Source organism: Tympanuchus pallidicinctus, unplaced genomic scaffold, assembly GCF_026119805.1.
Source record: "Tympanuchus pallidicinctus isolate F22 unplaced genomic scaffold, pur_lepc_1.0 scaffold26, whole genome shotgun sequence".
NCBI lineage: Eukaryota > Metazoa > Chordata > Aves > Galliformes > Phasianidae > Tympanuchus > Tympanuchus pallidicinctus.
Window position 1 is genome coordinate 13,073,821 of NW_026294743.1, and position 12,219 is coordinate 13,086,039.

Sequence of the window (12,219 nt, forward strand, 5' to 3'; positions counted from 1 at the left end):
CGGGCGGCCGTCGGGCCCTGAACGGTTGAAGCGCGTCGCGTTTGACGCCGGGGCCCCGCGTGAGGTCCGTGGTGCTGAAACGGGGAAAGCTTTTGTTCCTCGGGGGTTGTCTTCATCGCTCTCCGAATCCTGCCGTGTGGGGTACGTTTACACGGTGCCGCGATCTGCCTTTCATCCCGTCTTTTGCCGGGTTCTCCCTTCCTATAGGAAGCCGCTGCTTGGAGGAATTCGGGAGGAGTGAACGGCTTTGCACTTAGGGGACGCGGAGCTGTCAGCGACTCCTATCAGCTGCAGGGGCTGCTCTGCTCCACTCATAGCCACAGGATTTCCGTGCTGACAAGAGTCTGCCTCCCAGTATGCATTGCCTAGAAAGGGGCAATCTGTATCTCCCAAAACAAGAGTGGTTTCATTTATTTGCTTATTTATTTTTGCACTGGTCAAGTTAGAACCGTGCTGATGCAGTGGCTGCATCACCAAAGCCTGGCAGCTGGAACTGGGTTTGACACATGCTGATGTGTGCTTCTGAAAAGTGCAGTGCATTACTGTAATGGCATCCTGAAGAGAACATAAATTGTCATGACTTAGCGACAGTCACGTTAGCAGCTATTTGTGGTTTTGTTTCTAAATTCATTTTCTTTTATAGTTCATTAGCAAATGTGTTTATTGGCTTTATAGCGATCTCTGTCAGAGGAGAAGAGGAGAAAAACCACGTGTTATCTGTCAAACGATAAAGGCCTACATGCATTCTGCTGTTATGACAACTTGCACTTTGTGGGTCCATTAAGAAGGCTGCTTTAACTCACTGCTTAGAGCTCCTCCGTTCCCTTTCTTTAAAAATAACTGCCTTTCTGATGGCGAGATTGTGAGGCATTTGTGAACACAGTGACAGCAAGTAAAGGTTTTGTTTAACGTTCTGAAAGGTAACCTAGGTGCACTGGGAATTGTTCCATGATTAGGGAAAGGCCTGTGGCTTTCTAGAGAACAGCATTTAAAGCCATAATGCCTGTCAGAAGGATGCTTCCCTTTTGAGAGCTTTTAAAGTGCTTGGCATGTTTGAGAGAGGAGGCTTATTCTTGCAGTTGCAGTGTCAAAGGAGAGGGATCTACAAAAGGTCTTTCTATCATACAACCATTCTTCAGGTTTTTCTCTGCTTTCTGAAAAAGAAAATTAAGACTGAGGAGAAGGGGTTCTCTGCAGAATTTAGTTTTAGAGTGTTTTCCCCATCCTGCAGTTACAAGAAACAGAAATGAAGCCAGCCATCTAGGCTGTGAAGAGCTGCAAAAGCTGACTGCTTAGAAGTGAGACTGAAGGAAGCTAGAAGAGGCACGTCTTTTAGCTTCTTAGATTGACAGGTCTAGCTTCACTGTATTCCTGTTCAAGAAGTCAGCTTCAGAGGAGAGTTAAATGTTGTTTGTTGACTCAGAATGATACCTTTTAACACTAATATAATTGACGGTAGGGGGACCAAAAGCCAGGATTAACTAAATTTACAGCAAAGAAATGGATCATTTAGCCTGTAATTATAATTCAGAGTTACTTGTTTGTTTATCCAATTCACATTACTATTTTATGGGATGTGACAGCAATTACCATATTGGCATTTATCTGTTAGTTATGTGATTTAGTAGCAATTACTTTTTGTTAATTGACAGCAAATATTTCTTTGCTCCCTAGAAGCCGTTCAGTGGCTTCTCAATACATGATAGTGGCTTTGTGGAATGAAGTGAGTGTTTCCAGGGCTGCCCAGAACTGCATGACATCTGTACGGTGTTGCCAGTGGTTCATGGGCTGGTTTGGCTCGATTCCATGACTAGTGTGTTGGAGGGACCCACGAATCCACACCCCAGAAAGGGATAAGGGATTAAGGGTAGAGAGGGGTGCCCCAAAACAAAACAGAGGTCACTATCTGAGGAGAAACAAACTATTTTACTAAGTAAGATATCAAATGCAAGATAACACACTACAACACAGTATAATACAATATAATTAAAATTGCAGCTAATATATATATATAAATATAATGAGAGAGTGTCTGAAAAAAACTGAAGGCTTTACACTAATGCTGAGACAAAATGTGAAAAGTCAGGTTGAGCAGCAGGGAGGAGAGCCTGACCATCAAAAGGGGAAAAGAGACATCAGGTGACTTTGTCAGGGATTTTATCTCCTCTCTGAACACAAACTGGCTGGGGTGTGTAGTTCTTCTCTTCTGGGACAGGTACCTGGAACTGGAGCATTAACTCTTTAACTCCCAGTGCACTACATGGTGTTATGATGGGGAATACTGATAACCAAAAGTCATAAAACCATGACAAATGTGCAGCACTGGGAGCTGTAAATGGCTGGGTATGGTCTATCCATTTATCAGATATGAATGTCAGCTCATCACCCACAAAAATCGTATTTTCATCAATTGCTGGCTCAGCAGGGGGCTCAGCCTTGGCTAGAAGGTTTTAAAGCATTGGGAAATAAATGAGTTCTCCATCTCATAAGGTGCAGCAAACTGCTGTGTCACAGAGTGAGCCCTTATATTGAGTGTGTTTTGCTGCTCAGTTCGTTTTTGAAAACAAACTGCATGTTGAAAAAACATGAACGATGCGTTTGTTTGTCTTTTAAAATTCACCAGTCTGATTAAAAACCCACCTGGGAGTTTTACATGACTCAGTGCAAATGTGTGCAGGGGAAGCTTGCCCTGCAGGGCATTAACAACAGAGTTAGTGACACCCCAAAGCCTCACCCTTTGTGGCACCATCTGACAGGGAGAGTAAGGAGTCTGTATCCTAAAGGAAGATGCTTTTGTTGCAACCCCTTTTCCTCTGTTTACCAGTTTCTCATTGATTATGGCCTTTGAAATGCTGCTTTGTGCAGAAGTACGTTTTTCTTCTGCACCTGCCAGCATGGCATTAGAGACGCATCTCTTTCCCTCCTTTTCCTTCACTGAAAACAAGTGTTGCATTTCTGCCAGACCCTAATAAGTCTGACTGCTGCTGGATGTGACTGAAATCTCAAGATACTGTCACGCCTATTTACTTGCACTCACAGGCTGCACCGTTTAAAGAACAGAGCTGCTGTGATAACAACAATATCTGCTATAATAAAAGCAAGTGCACTAGCTTCCAGCCTTGACAGCTGTCTCAGTCTCCTGCCCTGACCTTGTAGGACTCCTGCATGGTGTTTTTGTCTCCCCTTCCCCTCTCTCCCTCCTCCCCTTTGTACTTAGTGCAGGCAATTTGCTTGTCATGCTTATGTCTGCTACACTTCCACTGCCCTGTGTCTACATCTGGTGCTGGGGAAGGGGTGGCAGGAAGGGCAGTTTTTAACTAATGTCTGACTAAACATGTGTGAGACAAACAGCTTGTGTGTGCCCTGTGGTTTTTCTCCTTTACAGCCATAAATACACACACATATGGTATAGTTCAGTGTCCAAGGAGCTGGATGTATGTTGCCAATCAAAGAAACTGCAGCAGACTCCTGCACTCAGCCTCTGCTGCTTTATGTGCTGCACTGTCACTTGTTCACTGACATGTGAAACCTCAGTAAACACGATTTTACAGCACAGGTTCAGTTTTTCCTGTTGTCTTTTGCTCTGAATTCTGAACTCATGGCCAGACATAGCAGTTACAGTTCACTGGAGCCATTTCTCCTCTCTGCAGGGTGACTGCCTTGATAGCAGACCTGTGATTTGTATGAAACTAGGTTTTCTCATTGACAGTCATCAAAGGCATGAATGTACTGATATCTTCACCTCTACTTCCATCTTAACACAGGGCTATGTGTTAAACATTCTTCATAGATATACAGACACCCAATTACTTTTATTTAGGAAAACATTATTAATCTTTGCATAGACTGTTGCTTTGGACATTGGTAGCTAATTTCTTGGCTTCATTTCAGTTTGGTAGTTTTAGCAGTGTAATGCTTGATGACATATACAAATGATACTTCTAGATAGGAGTGATGTTGTGCCTTTACATGGGCATGGACTCGATAAAGCATGTTCTGTATCACAAAGTTAAATTTTCAGCTGTCTTAACGTGCTGTTGGATGGAAGAGAGTAAGCCTAACTTTCCTGTGTATTTCTTAATTATAACATCTGTATAATCATTGGTTATACAGTTTGCCAAAGAAGTGATTGTTATTTTCAGTGGCCAGTCATTTTATCTGGGTGGGGATGTATGGTTGGAGACTTTTTAGTTCAAACGGTGTCTGTGAGACCATGAAGAAAACACTATTTATAAAACACATACAGAAGTTTGTGAGTGGTTTACAGGGAATATTCATGAACTGTCACAGGGAGTGTGGATATTCTCACTGTCCTGTTACTAAAACTGCTTTTCTGGTGTGCAGTTGTTAGTGAAATCTTTGCAGAGACTTAAGTCAATCTTTCATGTTCTTCATCCTACTTATAAAAATGCTCTAGAAAATTCATGACTTCTGAGTGTTTAGGACAGCTGTAATCCCTCTTAGAATCGATATTTATTGATTGAACAGCTGATTGCTGTTGAAGTGAAAGATGCTGACTTAGAAAAGCTGTGTTATGAAGTAAAAATTTTCACACATGGTTTTGGAATGATGTGAAGCTACGTGTCATTAGCATTACAAGTACTGATACAGAAACTCATCTGCAGGAAAACAACTTCCTGTGTGAAGGGAGCTGGTCATAACCTGCAGCAGCATCTTTTAGGAGTCACAATTATATGCATTTCATGTGCTCAGTATGCTCTGGTCATTTAAAAAATGATGGTATCAGAATGTAGGTATGTAGGAGTTCTGTTTGATACAAATTTCCATCGGGCAACAAACTGTGGTCTAAGATAAGTTTTTCTCATTTGCAGGGTGAGAAAGAAGTGTAATGTTTCAGGGAAGAGATTTGCTCTAATGCAGTAAACATCTTTGTTGCAAAAAGGCAGAGGATGCTGATAAAACAGTGTGCATTTTGGCTTATTTTTGTTGCTGCTTAGAGTGCCCTTTCTTGAACTAGATTTTAAGCTGTTTCATTCCATATATATGCAGAACAACTTATTCCCTTTGGATACCTGCATGCTCTCTATCAAGATTAGCTATTTGTCCACTGAAGTTTCTTCTCAAATTATTTTCTAAAATTAAAGTGGTAGTATTGCTACTTCTTTAAAAGCTAATGAAAGTGGGATTTGTTCAGACATTGAAGTAAAAACAGCTCATCTGGAATTGCTGAGCTTGTGGGAATAGCACACATTCTCCTCGTAACGGCAGTCTTTCTAGACCTCCTTGCAAAATGCAATGCAGAACAGAGATTTAAGGTCTTGGGAGCATTGTGCATATTTCCAATGATTCCAGGTGGACTGGAAGACTGTCAGTGTTTTGGTCTTGTCTAACTGGAGCGTCAGTACTATGATAAACTCTTTAAAAAATGTAAAATACAAACAAATTTGGTAGAGCCATTTTTAACTTCTTTTTGTCTGTGTGGCTTAGGGTGATTTATCAATATTTAGTAACTCTGGCATCATCTGTCAAAAGTTCTTCAGGTGAAGTCTCTGGAGCAACTGTATGGTTTTTACATTCGGTCCAGCAGCACAGAATGAGTAGTAGCAGAATTAGGCTGTTACTGATCTCTCTTCTAGTTCACATCCCAGAAGTGCTGCCTTTAGCTAGCTCTTCTATCACACTTATTCTGGCTCAGTGCTTTCCACCTTATCCTACCTTGTCTGTGATGAAAAATTGATGCAGATGTTCAGTTTGAAGAAAAATTAAAACTGCAGTGTATAGTGTTGCTTTTTTTTCTTTAGTTTCAGATTAAATATGACTCACAGAATCACAGAATGGTTTGGAAGGGACATTAAGGACCATTTAGTTCCATCTGTAGACAGGGTTGCCAGCCACCAGATCAGGCTGCCCAGGATCCCATCCAACCTGGCCTTGAATGCCTCCTCATTCACTGAATAGTTCACCCAATCCATCTATCCTCAGTTTAGAGATGAGGTTGTGGTTGGGACCATGTCAAATGCCTTGCAGAACTTCAGGTAGATGACATTGGTCAGTCCTTCTGTGTCAGGTGGTGTAGTGACTCCTGCCCCTCCTTCCCTGCATAGCCCTTCTGAAAACCTTGTAGCTCTCAATTAGTGTTCCAGTTGTGTAATATGTCCCACCATGTTTCTGTGTTAGCAATTAGGTCATAGCTTTCTAATTGCACTGTGCTTTCCAACTCCTCCTGCTTGTTATCCATGCTGCGCTTCCTTGTTAATTAAACTAGCAAGGTGGTCCAGGCTGAATGAAACATTGGCCTCGTTTGTAAATAAAGCATTTATTTTTCTTTCAAGGAAAATTAATAAAGCACACTCTCTCCCCTTTTAATCTAATAAATCAATGATTAATTCACTTATACTGGGGCTGCGGCAGAAATTAAGCTCCCATCTCTCATTTCTGCAGGGAGTTGTGCTCAGTGGTATCTGTGAATAAAGAGTTTTCCTTATTAATGAAAAGAGGTACAATTCAGACTGCATCTTCCATGATTACAGTTGTAGACTTGCACTTGGAAAATACTAGTCTTGAAGGTGTTCTTAATCATTGTGATATTCTTGTGGGACCCAGTAAGGTTGTAGGCTATTTCCCAAGGAGTTCATGGTAAGAAATCCAGAACGTGGACTTTACCATGAAGAAATAAGACCTGTAAGAGGAACCAAAGTCCCAGACAGCAAAACAGTATTCTGTTTCATAAAAGAAACACCACAAAATTTCAGTTTTCTTTGTACCCTTGCCTTGTGCCTTCTGCTGGCATATTTCCCCTTAATGCTCTCTTTACTGCTGAAAGTCTTGTGTTAATTAGCTCACTGTAAAGGCAGAGGAAACTGAACATCAGTGGTTGATGGGGATGACTTCAAGTGTGGTGGTAGAGGTGAGATGAACACGTGAAGGTCTTTAGGAACGCTCCCTGTAGGAGCACCAAGGAGAAGCTCGCCAGCACTCGGTGGGAGTGATAATGAGTTACTCTGGGATTAATTGCTTTATCTAGGTGTTAACAGTCTTAGCAGATGCAGCCTTAGCTGCATTCACTTCAGTGGGATGTAATACCCGAGGAAGCTAATTGCCTAATTCTATTTCTGGAGGAGAAGTAATTAATGTATTCATTCCCACACCCTGGCAATTTCACCTAGTCGCATTTAATGTGCCTCCTGCCTTCACTTCCACTTAGTGGAGCGTTATGTCACTGGCTTCTCTGCTGTTAGTTTTTCTTTAGCTACTGTAAAGCTGTGTGTTTTGTTAAATGAACGTAGGAAGTTTTTCAGTAACTCACAATATTTTTAAGTCACACAAACTATTTTCCTTCAGTGAAATTGTATTTCAGTGAACTCTTGTCTTAGGTTTGAGGTGATGGCAGCAGGTGTCTGTGTACTCGTCTTTATTTAACCATTTTTACAGCATCTGAGAAGTAAAGAGAATTAAAAATAATACTTAGTTACCTTTCTCACTTCATGGATCTATGCTGAGGTCCAGCTCTGCCCCGTATGAATAAATGGCTTTAAACTGAAAGAGGGTAGATTTAGATGAGATTTCTAGAAGAAATTCTTTACTGTAAGACTGGTGACACACCGGAACAGGTTGCCTAGCAGGCTGTGGATGCCCCCTCCCTGGAAGCATTCAAGGCCAGGCTGGATGGAGCAAGCTGCTCTGGAGGGAGGTGTCCTTGCCTATAGCAGGGGTTTGGAACCCGGTGATTTTAGAGGTCCCTTCCAACTCAGACTATTCTAGGATTCTATATCCAGCCTTGGGTGAAGCTTTCTGCCTTAAACCCAGCAGAAGACAGAACATGGAGCACAGCCACCCTTACTGAGACAGATGTGCTTCCAGGTGAAGTGGAACTGAGCGGTCATGGGGTCACCGGTGGTGCTGAAATCAGGGTGGGAGTTCATTGCTTTCAGTTCTCTGTGGAGTCTTTTTTGTTTCTTCTGTATTTTTCATGTTTTATCGAGGCGTGCAGTGTTCCTGTGCTTTGAGCACGTAAGCACTTTATTTTCCTTCTTTGATTTGCAGCTGAAGCTATCTCAGATTATTACATTTGTCTCATACATTCTGCCTGGAAAGGTATTTTCCTTCCACTACACTAAAGCCACTACAACACTTACACATTTCTGAATATATAAAGAGACTTTTACTTGTTTGGTTTCTTTTTACTTGTGTATGTCAAACTTTTGTGTTCTAGTATTCATCAGCTTAATAGAACTATGGTACAGTTTCTCATAGCATAAGCCAGAATGGTGTCTTGTTTTCTGTTCTGCTAAATAACTGGTCATGTGAAAAACGTGCTTTTAATAATACAGATGGCAATAGATTCTTAAAGCTTTTATGTTTGCCAGCAACATTTGCCTTTTCATGCTTAAGCAATCAGGAACACGTAGTAACACTGACACAACAAATGCAGAACTTAGGATGCTTTTTTGTATGCGGGATTTTTCTAATTAAATCAACCAAAGATTGTTTTGGTGTTATTTTTGTCTTGTCTTGCTGCAGTGTAGTTGGTAAATCCCAAACAACGTTATCCAAATGGCGGTCAGTCTGTTTTATTCCTGCTGTCTCATGTTGGCAAAGCGACATGAAATCAAATAAATATGAAAGCTTATTATGTCAACTGTTCTACTTTTCTTATTCTTTTGATGTTGTTATGTTATACCAAAGCATCGATTTTCTTCTGTTTTCCTGGCTGTGATGATTCTGTACTTTGAGTTTAGTTTTGTCCTACTAATCCTAATTCTAAATTCCTTGCCCACTCAAGTTTGGAACTTTCAACAGGTGAAAGGTGTAAAAATAGGCAACTGAAGAGTTTTCAGCAGTTCCTCTTGTCCATCATTACTCTTAATTTGATCATGATTGATTGATTCTCTGTTGGCTGTTACAATATTACTATTGCTGTTCATTTAGGTCTGGATCTGGATACTGAACTTGTACAGTGTTTTAAACGATCTACTGTAGTGGCTCTAGCCACGAAGAACAGCCAAACTCTATGTACTTGAGTTTGACATTTAGATGTTCATTGATCTCTGGAGCTCGACGACACTATTTTTGTTAGTGTTACTGCATAAGTTCTTCATAGTTTTGAGTAACCATTGGAAGGTTTTCTGCTTTATCGTTCTTGCTATTGTGAATTTTTCTCTATGTTCCTGTGATGTGAAGAGTCTGAATTCTCAAATTTGTTGCAGCCTATCTTGTGTACATGAAAATGCAGCTGGATTTTACCATCGGAGTTCACAAACATTTAACATGAGAGTCAAAACCTAAATACTGTGAAAGCAGTATTTCAGCAGGAGTAGAAAAACCTTGTGAGGTTATTATCGTTCACAGTAACTGTCAAACTTCCAAGTGTTTTTTGCAGAAAGATTCTGCACCAGCTGTATAGGTTGTGTATGTATCTAACAGATACAGTCCCTCAACAGCCATCCTACAATGAATTTAAAGCCACACATTTTATACTTTTACAGTGACCGTGGGCAGTATTTTATTACAAAATGAAATTTGCTTTCTTCCGGAGCACAGCAGCTGTAGTGTGTCTGACTGCCCAGGTTTGAGGAGCTCCAGCACCAACAGGTCAGGTTCTATTGTGAAAAAGAAGCCACCTACTTTCTTTGGAAAACAGGATGCTGAGTTTTCACTGTGAAATCAGGGCTCAAAGGAGAATGTGAAATTTAACAGCTGTTTCTTAGTTTCTCTTGAGAAGGCTTACATGCTTCCATGAGGCTTGTTTTCATTGTCCTAGACAGCAAGAAACCTGACCGCTTGGAGGGGGTAAAAAAGAAATTGTGTATGTGTGGGGAACCAACCAAAACAACACAATCTCACACCCACAGAGACAAAAACAAACAAACAAACAACCGTGTAAAAGCAACCCAAGACCTCACTGTCTCCTCTTGACTGGATATCGTTCTCTGTAGCTGCACGATGACATGTTCATATGGTTGCTTATACTCATCTCCAACTCTCTAGAGATTGTATAGATACAGAGATGTGTTTTCATGTGCAACTTTGTTGTTGAGGCTATGTGACACAAACAAATGTGGCTTTCTTGGAGGAAGGAAGATGACACTGGGCAGGACTTGAAACAAACCATAAGCAGTATTTTTTCCATGCTGGCCTTGGAAGCGTGGCAGATGCAGTTACAGTGAGGAAGGAGCTGTGTGTGCATCGTCTTCTGGGACAAAAGCAGACAGTGCTGGCCATTTCCAGGGCCAGTGTAGCTGACCTGCTTAGAGGAACTTGAGAGCTCTGGTGCAACTTCCTTATTCAGGCCCTTAGATTAGCACTGCTGCATGAGAGACAAAAGCACTAGTCAGGTATAAAATGAAACACGACGGTGTAATGTTAATAACTGGAGAAGGAGCACATGAAGTCTAATTTGTGGAACTTGTCAGTATACTGTTTTTACTTGGTATAAAAAAAAAAACCACTTAAGTGTGTTCAATAGCAAGTATATTAAAAATTGCTACCATTGTAACACATTCTTTTGAGGTTTAAACTTACTAGTTACATGTATACCTGGCTTGTGGAAATCACCATGTTGTAAAGATGCACTCCTGTGTAGTGCAGAAATAAGGGAACATGGATAGCTTTGCTCTCCTTTTGATAGCACTGACCATATTTTTAAAGTGCAGTACAGGGGAGGTTTCATTTCAGCTAATGTTAGCAGAGTAGCTTAAGAAAATAGTTTTTGCTTTCTGTTTTTTGATAAAACTAAAATTTGTGGTCCTCATCTCTTCTGGAAAGGCTTTTATTTTTGTGCCTGTCATGGGGAAATGACATTTAAGGCATCACATCAGTAACAGAACCATTGCTGATGGTTCTGTCATTTAGAAAAGCAGTTTATCTAGTAGCTGAACCTCACTCCAGTGAAAAGATTTGAAGGTAAGAATGGGAACCTTCACTTTGACCCATTATTTACTGGAAGTTTGCTTGAGTGTGGCTACTGAGCAGCTGACTTGCTGCGCTTGGCTCTGTTTGGAGCCTTTGTAGGACTTGCAGGCATCCTGTGTTCCACTGACTGCTCAGTTACAGCTGAAGTGGTGTAAAAGCTTTGTGATTAAGTCCAGCTGTGATGGGAATGGCACCCTCTGAGTAGCTCTGCCCTTTTAAATATTTGAGAAGAATGATAAATTCAAGTGGACAGCAGAACTGGTAGCCTAATATTGTGTGGGGAGGTCACAACTGATATGGGTGATCCTAGAAATATGTTTTTTTAACAACTTTCCTTTTTCCATCAGTACCATCTTACCATTGCTAGGGTTCATCTGGCTTTCTGGTATGCAAGCATGAACCACACTAATGTGGAGGTTAAGTAGGAAATACTGCTCTTATGTTTGATAGCAAGGAGGTGTGTTAGTGGTACATAAGCCATTACATTTAATTTTCCCTGGTGGCTTTGTGGAGAGGAAGCAGGGATTCTCTGAAAAGTGCTCTGAAACCATCTCAGCACAAACCCAGAAACCCTGTGAGGTGTTTATGGCAGCAACGTTCAGAAATTGTGCTTCTTGGCAGTTCCTGCTTGGAAGCAGTTCTTGTCAAACTTATATAATAAGAGCTCCCTGTTTCTTCTTATTTGAACCCCATGGGAATGAGGAGGGCTGTATTACAGATGGGACATAGATAGAGGAGTTGAAGAAACAGGGAGCTTAATATGGTGTGCTCCAAAGGAGGCCCTTCTCAAAAGCATTTAAAATTGAGAAAACAAAAAAGAATTTAAGCTTGTTGTTATACTGCAAGCCTGGATTGTAGGTATAAGTAACACACGACAAAGACATGAATATTTCTACTTGTTGATCTCTCTTAGCTTTTAGGAAAGAGGCTGAATGTCACAAGCCAGCTATTGGCTCTTTGTCTGTTAGAGAAACCACCATCAAAGAGGCCACTTTTTTTGGTAGCTGAGCAGAAAGACTAGAAGTGTGCACACAGCATCACCTCTGTACTGAGTGTGTTCCCTCATGGCTGGCACTGACACGCACTGAAGGAATTACTCCTGACAGGGAGAGGGAGGATTTCATCAGCATGGATAGTTTTGGGCTTTTGTGGGAACCAAGTCTATGTTAGGGAAATACTTGTGGGTTTCCCACAGAATTCATAAAGTCTCATTATGCTTGTTTACATGAAAGGATCCAAAAACAGTTGTTCGCATGACATGTCTGGTTGCACGCAAAATGCTGTGTGACCTTTAAAGTTTGATAAAAGCAGTGTGTAACTGTGGGCAGGTTAGCCCAACAAACAAAA

At 41.1% G+C, this 12,219-nt stretch overlaps 1 protein-coding gene across 1 annotated transcript in view; it reads left to right on the forward strand.

Annotated features, from left to right (window-relative positions):
- Positions 1-12,219, forward strand: part of DCHS2 (dachsous cadherin-related 2) — an 86,715-nt gene that overhangs the window by 1,876 nt on the left and 72,620 nt on the right.